Source organism: Oryctolagus cuniculus, chromosome 21, assembly GCF_964237555.1.
Source record: "Oryctolagus cuniculus chromosome 21, mOryCun1.1, whole genome shotgun sequence".
NCBI classification, from domain to species: Eukaryota; Metazoa; Chordata; class Mammalia; order Lagomorpha; family Leporidae; genus Oryctolagus; species Oryctolagus cuniculus.
The window spans coordinates 4,249,807-4,261,836 of NC_091452.1; the positions used below are offsets into that span (position 1 = coordinate 4,249,807).

The window sequence follows — 12,030 nt, forward strand, 5'->3', positions numbered from 1 at the left end:
GATTTTCTTTTCTCTTTTAAACAGAGGACTCAAAAATGCAGAATATGGTGTTGTGCCATATGGGCCTCGCTGCCACCTGCCATCCCTTACAGGCACCAGTTCAAGTCCCGGCTGCTCCACTCCCCAACCAGCTTCCTGCTAATGGCCTGAGAAGGCAGCAGCAGATGGCCCACGTGCGTGTGCCCCTGACGCCCACGTGGGAGACCCGGATGAAGCTTCTGCCTCCTGATTTCAGCCTGGCCCAGCACTGGCCATTGCAGTCATTTGAGGAGTGAGCCAGCAGAGGGAAGATTTCTCTCTGTGTCTGTCTCTCCCTCTTGCTCTGTAACTCTTTCAAATAAGTAATTTTTTTAAATGCAGAATGATGGAACGTTCGATGTAGGTGACAACTGTTTGACAAATGGAAGCACAGAAGTCAGCACCCTCCAACGCGGGGACAATCCCGGAGCTGTCACCGTTGCGTTTGAGCACCCAGCCCGGAAGCCGGTGTTGCCTGCCATCTCGAGAGCAGTGGGCCGGGCACTCAGGCCTCTCCTTTCTAAGTGTCGCCAAGGACACGCTCTCTCTACACTGCACCACCTGCAGGACCAGGGACCGTCGGGACCTGGAGACCTGAGACCCCTGTGCTTTGTCACTGCAGTGGTCAGACGGTCACTTCTGTAGCTTTGACGTTGCAGGGCACAGCCCATCAACACCAGGCACCTGGCGCTCCTCCGTCACTCGTGCTGGCCCCCCATCCCTGGGGCTGTTCCCTTACTCGTAAGCACGGCCATCCTACCCACCACACAGACTGTGTCAGGGCACTGCGTCCACCTCTCTCCGTGCCCCCAGCGTAGCTCCCACTGTCTGCTTCATAGATGAGGAGGCAGATGTCACACAAGCTAAGCATCTTTTTCAAGGTCAGGAGGAAAAACAATAGAACAAAATTAGAAATAACATCCAGGCTCAATGACCCATTCCCAGCACTACATAGGGCTGTGTCGGCAATGACCGTGACGTCACCGCGGGACTCACAGATACTTCCCATCACAATGCAGCCACCGCAGATGCTGGCAACTGCCCCTGGCGTGCAGCTGTCAAGCCTGCACTAGGTCTGGTTTCTAATTCGGCCACGAAACACACACTGCTTCGCAGACTGTGCTAACTGCCTCAGTGGACTCGTCTCCTTTGTCGTGTGATGCAATTTACTTTACCCGTTTAAGACCGATAATTTTGGGAGGGGGTTTGGTCTGCAGTTAAGACGCCACGTCCCTGGGCAGGCATTCGGGGCAACAGTTAGGACGATGCCGGGGACGCTGACACCGACATTGACGGCTCCAGCCTCAGCTTCCTGCCGACCTGCACCCTGGGAGGCAGCGCCATGTGGCTCAGCCGGTTGGGACCCACGAGGGAGACCTGGATTCCTGGATTGTGCCCCCAGCACACAGGTTCAGCTCAGCCAGGTCCTGGCCATCGGAGTGTCATTCTTAACAAGAACTGCTGCTCTGTGTATCTGTCAGAAGTGCCAGCTCTTAGAGGCAAATACGTAAGCGGCTCTACAGCTTCGGGTTGGCCATGCTGCTGGCAACGGCGTGATGAGGACTGAAACGTAGAGGTGCCTCAGCCTTGGACTGCGGTGTGAGGCCGGGAGCCCCACAGAGGGCGGTCAGTGTTGGCCAGGGCGCCTCCCCTCCGCCCAGACTCCACACAACCAGCAGCCGTGACCCACACAACAGCTCCTGACATGGGCGTTGGACCTCCATGGATGGTCGGCCTGGTCAGAAGCAGACCCGGGATTGAAGGAGGGGTACAACTGCTCCGGAGAGCTGTCTTGGAGATGAGGTTTCTAGTGGACTATTACTGTGGGCTTCTAGTGGAACTATTACTGTGGGCTTCTAGTGGACTATTACTGTGGGCTTCCAGTGAACTATAGTGGACTATTACTGTGGGTTCTAGTGAACTATTACTGTGGGTTTTAATGGCAAGAAATAGAGCCAGGACTCGCAGCACATCCTTAGAGCAACTGCTGAGACCACGAAGACGGATGCTGGACTAGGCTCTGTCTGCACCCTGAGCCCTGGTGTTGGGGGAGGGAGGCGGTCTGCTCAGAAACCCGGGAGTAATCATGGGGTGTAGACAGCAGACATCACATGGTGTAGACAGCAGGCTTCACGGGGTACAGACAGCAGGTGTCATGTGGTGCAGATAGCTGGAGCCACGGGGTGTAGACAGCAGGCATCATGTGGTATAGACAGCAGGCATCACTGGGTGTAGACAGCAGACATCACATGGTGTAGACAGCAGGTGTTGCGGGGTGTAGACAGCAGGTGTCACAGGGTGTAGGCAGCAGACATCACATGGTGTAGACAGCAGGTGTCACAGAGTGTAGACAGCAGGTGTCTCAGTGTGTAGACAGCAGACATCACATGGTGTAGACAGCAGGTGTCACGGGGTGTAGACAGCAGGTGTCACAGAGTGTAGACAGCAGGTGTCACAGGGTGTAGACAGCAGACATCACATGGTGTAGACAGCAGGTGTCATGTGGTGCAGATAGCTGGAGCCACGGGGTGTAGACAGCAGGCATCATGTGGTATAGACAGCAGGCATCACTGGGTGTAGACAGCAGACATCACATGGTGTAGACAGCAGGTGTCACAGGGTGTAGACAGCAGGTGTCATGGGGTGCAGACAGCAGGTGTCACAGGGTGTAGACAGCAGGTGTCACAGAGTGTAGACAGCAGGTGTCACAGAGTGTAGACAGCAGACATCACATGGTGTAGACAGCAGGTGTCACGGGGTGTAGACAGCAGGTGTCACAGAGTGTAGACAGCAGGTGTCACAGAGTGTAGACAGCAGGTGTCACGGGGTGTAGACAGCAGGTGTCACGGGGTGCAGACAGCAGGTGTCACAGAGTGTAGACAGCAGGTGTCACAGGGTGTAGACAGCAGGTGTCACAGAGTGTAGACAGCAGGTGTCACAGGGTGTAGACAGCAGACATCACATGGTGTAGACAGCAGGTGTCACGGGGTGTAGACAGCAGGTGTCACAGAGTGTAGACAGCAGGTGTCTCAGTGTGTAGACAGCAGACATCACATGGTGTAGACAGCAGGTGTCACGGGGTGTAGACAGCAGGTGTCACAGGGTGCAGACAGCAGGTGTCACAGAGTGTAGACAGCAGGTGTCACAGGGTGTAGACAGCAGGTGTCACAGAGTGTAGACAGCAGGTGTCACAGGGTGTAGACAGCAAACATCACATAGTGTAGACAGCAGGTGTCGCGGGGTGTAGACAGCAGGTGTCATGGGGTGTAGACAGCAGGTGTCGCGGGGTGTAGACAGCAGGCATCATGTGGTATAGACCCCGTGACTCTACACGGGGTGTAGACAGCAGACATCACATGGTGTAGACAGCAGGTGTCACATGGTGTAGACAGCAGGTGTCGCGGGGTGTAGACAGCAGGTGTCACGGGGTGCAGACGGCAGGCCCAACAGGATCTTCATCACAGATATTCCCCAAATGTGGGGCGTCGCTGCCTTTCGGAACCAGCAGGTGGAAGACCTCTCTCTCTCTCCCTCTCTGGTCCCCTCGGGCCTGCTCCCCACAGAGCCAAGGGCTGTGTTCCCACAGAGCGTGGCCCCGGCTGTGCCCTGCAGGTCCTGCCTGGCTTGGAGCCACTACTGTCACCCGGCCGAGCCTCAGCCACACTGGGAGGGAGTGTTCTCATTCCCAGCATTTCCCCAAAGGCCGCCCGGGGCCATGGGGAGGCCCACCCCACATGATCCCCGAGGCCTGGCGGCCACTCGCAATGACCAGAGACTTCTCCAGAAGCGGCCGTGCGGAGCAGAACTTGAGGCTCCCTGCTCGCCTTCGAGGACCGGGGATTTCAGGATCTCCCCACAGCAGCTCATCGGGTTCATCCTGACAAATGCGGGGCCAGCCATGGCGTGTGAGGCCGGCATCCCATATCGGAGTGCAGCTGGGGTCCCCGCCACTCCACGTCCCATCCGTCTTCCCGCCAGTGCTCCTGAGAGGTGGCGGGAGATAGATCAAGTTCCCAGGTCCCCGTCATCCATGTGGGAGACCTGGGTCAAGATCCAGGATCCTGACTTTGGCCTGGCCCAGCCCTGGTTGTTGTAACCACTGGGGAAGTGAACCAGTGGGTGGAAGATCTCCTCTCTTTCTCTCTGCCTTTCAAATAAAATGAATACTTTTTTTATAAAGCAAGAGCTTTGAGACACAAAGAAGACAATGATGTTCTCCCGAGGCTGAACGCATCCCAACAGGGACAGAGTGCCAGCCACCCACCCCCAGCAGTGTCCCAACCTCTAACTGGAGACTGACAGTGCCATACAAGACCCGTGTCCACGTGGAGTCGACGCCTTCTGGGGAGGGGGAAACAGGTGAGCAAAGACACACATGTCACACGCATCAGGCCAGTGTGGAGAGTGCAGAGGTTGCACACACGTCACACGCATCAGGCCAGTGTGGAGAGTGCAGAGGTTGCACACATGTCACACGCATCAGGCCAGTGTGGAGAGTGGAGGGGTTGCACACACTTCACACGCATCAGGCCAGTGTGGAGAGTGGAGAGGTTGCACACACGTCACACGCATCAGGCCAGTGTGGAGAGTGGAGGGGTTGCACACACGTCACACGCATCAGGCCAGTGTGGAGAGTGGAGGGGTTGCACACACGTCACACGCATCAGGCCAGTGTGGAGAGTGCAGAGGTTGCACACACGTCACACGCATCAGGCCAGTGTGGAGAGTGCAGAGGTTGCACACACGTCACACGCATCAGGCCAGTGTGGAGAGGTTGCACACATGTCACACGCATCAGGCCAGTGTGGAGAGTGGAGAGGATGCACACACGTCACACGCATCAGGCCAGTGTGGAGAGGATGCACACACGTCACACACATCAGGCCAGTGTGGAGAGTGCAGAGGTTGCACACACGTCACACGCATCAGGCCAGTGTGGAGAGTGCAGAGGTTGCACACACGTCACACGCATCAGGCCAGTGTGGAGAGTGGAGGGGTTGCACACACGTCACACGCATCAGGCCAGTGTGGAGAGTGGAGGGGTTGCACACACATCACACGCATCAGGCCAGTGTGGAGAGTGGAGGGGTTGAACCAGGGACGAGGACCATGAACTACACAGGCTGGGATGAGGTCGTCAGCAAAGGGTGCGGCCAGCCTCCAGACACGTTCCACGTGCAGGCCATCGGAGCTCCTTGGCTGGGATGGCGAGTATCGGAGAGTCGCTCTCGCACATGAACCACAGCTCGTGGTGGGTCACGGCGTCGGCTGCCACGGGCTGGGCGCAGGAGGCCGAGTCAGTCGGCAGTGAAATCAGAATGAGCCTCTCTGGTGAGCGCACAAATGGCTCCCATGGAAATGACTCCCTAATTGTTAATCAATGGCAATAAACTTCTGGTCCGCCCTCACGCCGGGCTGCATGTCCTGCCGGAGACGGTGCCGGCCGACGGCCATTTCACTAAAACCACGGAGGGCTCCGCAGAGGGAAAGAGCCGGGACCAGGGACACAGACGCACTGGTCAGTGCAGCCTCTTACGATTGTAATAAACACCCCTGGATCCAGCTGCCCGGAGGACCCTGACCCCACAACAAGAGCCCCTGGGAGGCTGCGCTAGGCGGGATCCAGCCCACGGCTCCTCCACCAGGACAGTCCCCGTGACCACAGCCATGGGTCCCAGGAGAGACAGCAGCCACGGCCCCAGGGCCAGCGGGAGCGGGGAGAAGCTGCCCCAGGGCAGCTGGAGAAGGCGGGGCAGGAGCTAGGGTGCCTGGGCCCCATCCTGACCTCCTGCCCCACCTCACCTCTGAACCTCAGTGTGCTCATCCGTAAAATGGGGCTGCGCTTGGTCCCTGTCCCAGGAGGTGGTTGTGGCCATGGTAAGGGCTCTGCAAGTCTCCTCGTGGCATCCCTGTCTCTGTACCAGGGACACCCACCCGGTCTGAGGGAGGCAGCCTCTTCCAAGCTCCCTGTGGGCAGCAGGCCCGGATCTGCCAGAGCTTCAAATATCTTGAATGTCAGTGTCAAGTCAAGTCGCTGGGCTTAAATCTTGACAATGAACTCATACGTTGTGAACACGTTGAGAGACCTGTCAATCATGCCGGCAGGCCGCCTCTGCCCCACAGCCCGAGTGCTCATGGGTGTCAGAGGTGAGACGGGCACGTAGCCTCAGTGCTCAGTGAGAGGCAGCGACACCGTTCCTGGCCCTACCTGTCAGCTTTACAGAACACCGTGTCCGGCGTTGTGGGCTGGCGGGTAGAGCCGCCACCTGTGACGCCAGCATCCCATATGGGCGCTGGCTCAAGCCCCAGCTGCTCCTCTTCTGATCCAGCTTCCTGCTACCGTGCTCGGGAAGGCAGTGGAAGATGCTCCGAGTGGGAGACCTGGACGGAGCTCCAGCCTCGGGCTTCAGCCCGGCCCAGCCCTGGCCATGGCAGCCATTTGAAGAGTGAACCAGCAGGTGGAAGACCTCTCTCTCTCCCTCTCTCTCTAACTCTGCCTTTCAAATATAAATCCTTAACACAGGAACACGGGGCACTCTGGTGAACCCTCTGGACAGGCCGTGCCCTGCCCCATTTGCAGACGGGAATGTGGAGGCTCGGGGGAGGAAGAGACTTCCCGTGCTCACGGCCTCCAGTGGCACAGCGAGGCCGTGCGCCGGCTTCTCCAGCTCAGTGCGGCGCTGCTGGTCCAGCACACGCCCGAGTCTTCAACCTCGCCACTCAGAGGAGACCAGGGACCAGACGACTCTGTGCACCTCCAGGCAGGCCTGGGCGGGGTCTCTGCTTTGTGACTGGCTCCCTCTGCCCGCAGCACAGGACACAGCCGGCAGCCAAACGGCTGAGCTTGCGGCCACACGCCCGCCCGCTGCTGCTCCCCCGCAGGCGCTTCTGGTCGAGTTTGTGTCCGTCCACGGTGGCACCCTGAAGTCGCCATCATAAGCACAGCGCCCCGGCTCAAACATGCAGCCACTGAGCTGCACCTGCCCCTGGCCGGCCCTGCCTCCCTGCCGGGGCTCCCCAGGAAGGGGGCGGCCAGGGAGACCTCGGGCTCTGTCTGTGGATGCTGTCGGAGGACACCAGGCCATCATCCCTGCCTCTGTTGGACTGAACACAACTTGTGCAGAAAAGGGGTCCTCTGAGTGCCAGCCCCTCCCACAGAGCAGACAAGGGCAGGACCCCACCAGGGGCTCTGCAAGGCGCTGGCACGATGGGGCACAGGGACCCTCAGAGAGGCGAGATGGGAGCGCTGACAGGGCAGACGCTGCGCCATAATCACCGCACGGAGGCACCTGCCGCGCCCGAGCAGGTGGGCGACTCTGTCCCCCGCGGCCCAGCTGATTTACTGTGTCCATCTGCAAGCTCTCGTCCCCGCCTGCAGGGGGCGCAGGGCCTGGCAAGCAGCGCTCATGGGTGACTGGTAAGGAAACCCCCAGAGCAAGAGGGGGTCCTGGGGAGCAGGGAGGCCAGCAAGACTGCCCTGGGGGCTTCCGCTGCTGTCTCCGAAGCAGTCCTGTTCGAAGGCCATTGGTGACGAGAACTCAGGGCAGAGAGGACCCGTGTGGCCCGCCCACCTGCAGGGAGCTAGGAGGAAACCAGCCTTGCGCCCCTGCGAGCAGAGCCCAGGCAGGCTGCCCGCCCCCACCGCTGCACAATGCGTGGATTGGGAGAGCACGGCCAAGGACAAGGACAAACGAGCTGAGATCAAAAAGGAGGAAAACAGTCCCAGTCTACGGGAGACAGGAAAAGCCCATGGAATCTAGAACACACGAAAGCAGAGTGCTGCAAGGTTGTAGGCACAACATGTACAAAGAATGACTGGATTTTTAAAATTTTTTTTATTTATTTATCTGAAAGAGAGAGGTCGATCCAGCTGTTGGTTTACTCCCACAACAGCCAGGACTGGGCCAGGCAGGAGCTGAGAGCCAGAAATTCACTCCAGGTCTCCCACACAGGCCACCGGTTTCAGGAGCTGGAGTGGGTACCAAACGCAAGTGCTGCAGGTGGGAGGCAGGCGTCTGACCCTCTAGGCCAAACACAAACCTCTGCTGGCTGCCTGGTTCCCAGTGGCAGAGAATCGGAAAGTAAAAGGGTTAACTGCATGCTGTCAGAGTTGGAGTGGGCGTGCTGCACAGGAGGCTGCTGGTGACCACGGAGCCGCCCGGCTGGGCTGACTTGGCCGCATCAACCAGAGAAGGACAAATCCCTGGAGCAGAGTGGGAGGGAGGCGGAGAGAGGGCCGGGGCCACAGACAGCCAGCGTCACCCATGGGGCTGTGTGTGTTTTTTTATTTACTTGTTCTCATTTTATTTGAAAGGTGGAGATACACACACACACAGACACACACAGATCTCTTTTTTTTTTTTGATTTATTTATTTATTTGAAAGTCAGAGTTACACGGAGAGAGAGAGAGAGAGAGAATCTTCCATCTGCTGGTTCACTCCCCAGTTGGCCGCAATAGAGCTGTGCTGATCTGAAGCCTGGAGCTGGGTGCAGGGGTCCAAGAACCTGGGCCATCCTCCACTGCTGTCCCAGGTCACAGCAGAGAGCTGGACCGGAAGTGGAGCAGCCAGGCCTCGAACCAGTGCCCATATAGGTTGCTGGCTCCCTAGGCAGAGACCTAACCCACTACACCACAGTGTTGGTCCCTACAGATCTATTCACTTGTTCACTTCCCAAATGCCCCAAACAGCCAGGGCTGGACCAGGCTGAAATCAGGGGCCCAGGACCAAGTCCAGGTCTCCCGTGAGGGTGGATGGACTCAGATACTTGAGCTCTCACCTGCTGTCCCCCCGGGTGTGCATCAGCAGGAAGCTGGATCGGAAACCGAGCAGCCAGGACTTGACCCAGGCGCTCTGCTTCGATGCTGATGTCCCAGGAAGTGAGTCAACCGCTCTGTCCCCTGCTTCCCTGCCATTGGCTGCTTCAGGGAATCGGGGACATCCAGTGGACATCGGCTCCTAAGCACATGGGAAGATTCAAAGCCGGATGCCAAAGAATTGGATCTGTGGGGAGCAAACCGGACTAGACTGAGTTACTGGAATTAAGACTTATTCTATGCATCTGCTCTCCCACAGTATGGCGCTGGGAGAGAAGTAAACAGCTTCCGCACAGCTGCCTCCAGTTCAACCAATAAACTGTAGGACTTGCTACTGATTGGAGGAGAGCAGCGTACTCGGCGTGTGGGCAGCCGAGTTGGGATTGGCGGAGGAGGACTATAAAGGAGGAGAGAGACGGCATGCACCGGGAACATCTAAGGGGAACATCTAGCTGAAGGAACACCTGTGCAGCCCCCAGAGAGCCGGCCGGCAGTGTGCCGCTCCCCTGCGGAAGTGGGGAATGTGGCCAGGGGGAACTGCCCTTCCACGGAGGTGGAAGGGATAGTAGCCAACCCGGGAAGAACCAGCAGCAAACCCGGGGAGGGCCGAGCAGACAAAAGAACAGCGCAGGGTCCTGTGTCGTTCCTCCACGAAGAGGGGGAGCGACAGGATCAAGCCCCGGTTGGCCCATGGCGGGAGCAGGTAGGTTCCGCTCCCCAGGGCTGCCTCCCACCGGCCTGGAATCAGGACGTTCTCGGACATTCATGTGCCACCAGGGAAGCCCCAGCCGGGCTCCAAGTGTTGGTGAGCAAGCCGAGGCAGAGACGCAAAGTCGCTTGCCCACCCACCGTCCAGCCGCAGGGCGCAGAGCCAGGATTCGGCCGCACTCTGCTTCCCGGTCTTTGCTCTGGTCGCCCAAGCTGCACCTGCTGAGGGCGGAGGCTCTGCAAGCGCAGGTGTTACCTGCATTTCCTGTGGCTCTGAGCCCTGTCCCGCTCGTCACTCAGGAACCAGGAGAGTTGTGCACTGTGTACAGGTGAAGAGGAGGAAAATAAAGGCCCAGGAGCCCTGCCCACCGTGGTGACACGAGCGCAGCCAGCGAGGGCCCCAGCTGTCCCAAAGCAGGCCAGCTGTGCCGCCTGGGACGGCCGGAGCCCGGGCCTGGCTCCCGTGGAGTTACAAACACAGGCGCAGTAGGATCCCGTAAGCTGCCTTCTGAGAGTGTCTGGACAATACCACAGCCTTATTGGTTTCCTTGGTGATACTCAGATGTTGTTGAGTTTGGCCCTCACCCCGACCCCTCCGTCTCTTCCCTCCACAGCAGCCGAGTGATCTGCCATTGTGGCGCAGGGGGTAAGCCATCTCTTAAATGCTGGCATCCCGAATCTGGTGCCAGTTCAAGTCCCAGCTACTGTGCTTCCAATCCAGCTCCCTGCTAATGCACCTGGGAAAGCAGTGGACGATGGCCCAGTGCTGGGGCTCCTGCACCCTGTGGGGGACCAGGATGAAGCTCCTGGCTCCTGGCATGCTTGCTCACTCACTCACTCTCTCCCCACCCCATATTTTTTTAAAAAGAAATTTAAGCCATATGACACACTCTCATCAAATTAGGAAAAAAGCCAAAGTCTTTATCCAAAGATAAAGCTCCCTGTAAAACTCACGTGAGACGTGGTCCCCAATGGAACAAAGCTGAGAGGTGATGGGGTCTCTAAGAGAGGTTAATGTTCTTCTTAGGAGGCTGGATTTGTTCTTGCTATAACAGCTTCACTCTGGTTTCATGACAGAGGCCTGGACCTCCACCGGTGCCTCCGTGGCTCACCCCGCCCACACACGCCTGCCCCTCCGTGGCTCACCCCGCCCATACACGCCTGCCCCTCAGTGGCTCACCCCGCCCACACACACCTGCCTGCCCTGCATTTCCCCCATGCCTGGAGCAGCAGGAGGCCGACGCCTGCCCAGCAGACACAGGCACCATGCTCTTGGACTTCACGAGACAAAACATGTTCTCTTCTTGGTTAGCTACCCGGTCTCCTCCACAGTGGGAGAGGTCAATGCAAGGCCCAGCTTGCCTGTGTGCCCACTGTCCACCTGCCACCGACTCCTGGCTCCTCAGCTCAATCTGCTCCAGCCCAAGTGTCCCCACTGCTCTGGACTCACACTGGACAGGCTTCTGCCTCTGACCTGGGCTGGCTCAGCGCACGGCCCGGACCACTGTCCTAGAGCTTAGACACCCCTCCTGCCTCCCCTCCTCCCTCCCCTGCTGCCTCCCCTCCTGCCTCCCCTCCTATCTCCCTCCCCTCCTACCTCCCCTCCTTCAGGCAGATGGAACCTCTACTTGATGTCCTCACAAAAGCCCACTCAGCCAGGCCGCCACTCCTCACCAGCATCCAATGCACCACATGTGTATTGCCACTTGTTTTTATTGTGTGTCTGCCCACTGGGTGGAAACCTGTGAGGACAGGTTTTTGTCTGTGTTTACTGCTGTTCCTCCAACAGCTGCTGGTGCACAGCAGACTCCCACTACAAGTCATGATGGACAGATGGATGCATGGATAGGTGGAGGATGGAGGAATGGACAGATGGCCAGACGGAATGGTAATGGAGTGAAGGACAGATGGATGGATGGATGGATGAGTGGGTGGATGAGTGGGTGGATACATAGATAGATGAACTGATGGGTGGGATGGATGGACGGATGGCCTGACAGAATGGTAATGGATTGACGGACAAAAAGACGGATGGATGGATGGGTGGACGGATGGATGGATGGGTGGACGGATGGATGGACAGATGCTAGATACGCAGATATCTGTGGACGAATGGCTGGGTGATGGATGGACACAGGGAGGGGTGGGGGTGGATACGTGGACTAATGGATGGTGGGTGGTCTGAAGATGTCGCAGGGCCGGAGGTGTCCCCCGGCAGAAGGTAACTACTTCACGTGACCACTTCTTCTTCCCGTCAGTCTGCTTCCTAGTCCAGTCCTAGTCCTTGGACGCTCATGCCCCGGCCAGTCCCTGTCTTGGTCTTGCTGCCGCCCAGTCACTGTTCCACACTTTCCTGTTTGAATTTCAGTTCTGGGCAGCCAAGCTCACCCTTACCAACTACAAAGGAAGATATTTCCTTTGTCCAGGAGTTCACAGCGCCAAAGCCGGGAGGCACCGGACTCTCAAGTAGCCAAGCGTGAGGTTTGGC

General features: G+C 58.1%; 1 long non-coding RNA gene across 1 annotated transcript in view; it reads right to left on the reverse strand.

Moving 5' to 3' along the window:
• The window catches only part of LOC103345336 (uncharacterized), a 28,413-nt gene extending 17,737 nt beyond the window's left edge, over positions 1–10,676 (reverse strand). Inside the window, exon 1 of the long non-coding RNA XR_007915464.2 lies at positions 10,497–10,676. This is a non-coding gene — a long non-coding RNA (uncharacterized lncRNA). The remainder of the gene's footprint in view (positions 1–10,496) is intronic.
• Positions 10,677–12,030: the final 1,354 nt, after the last annotated feature.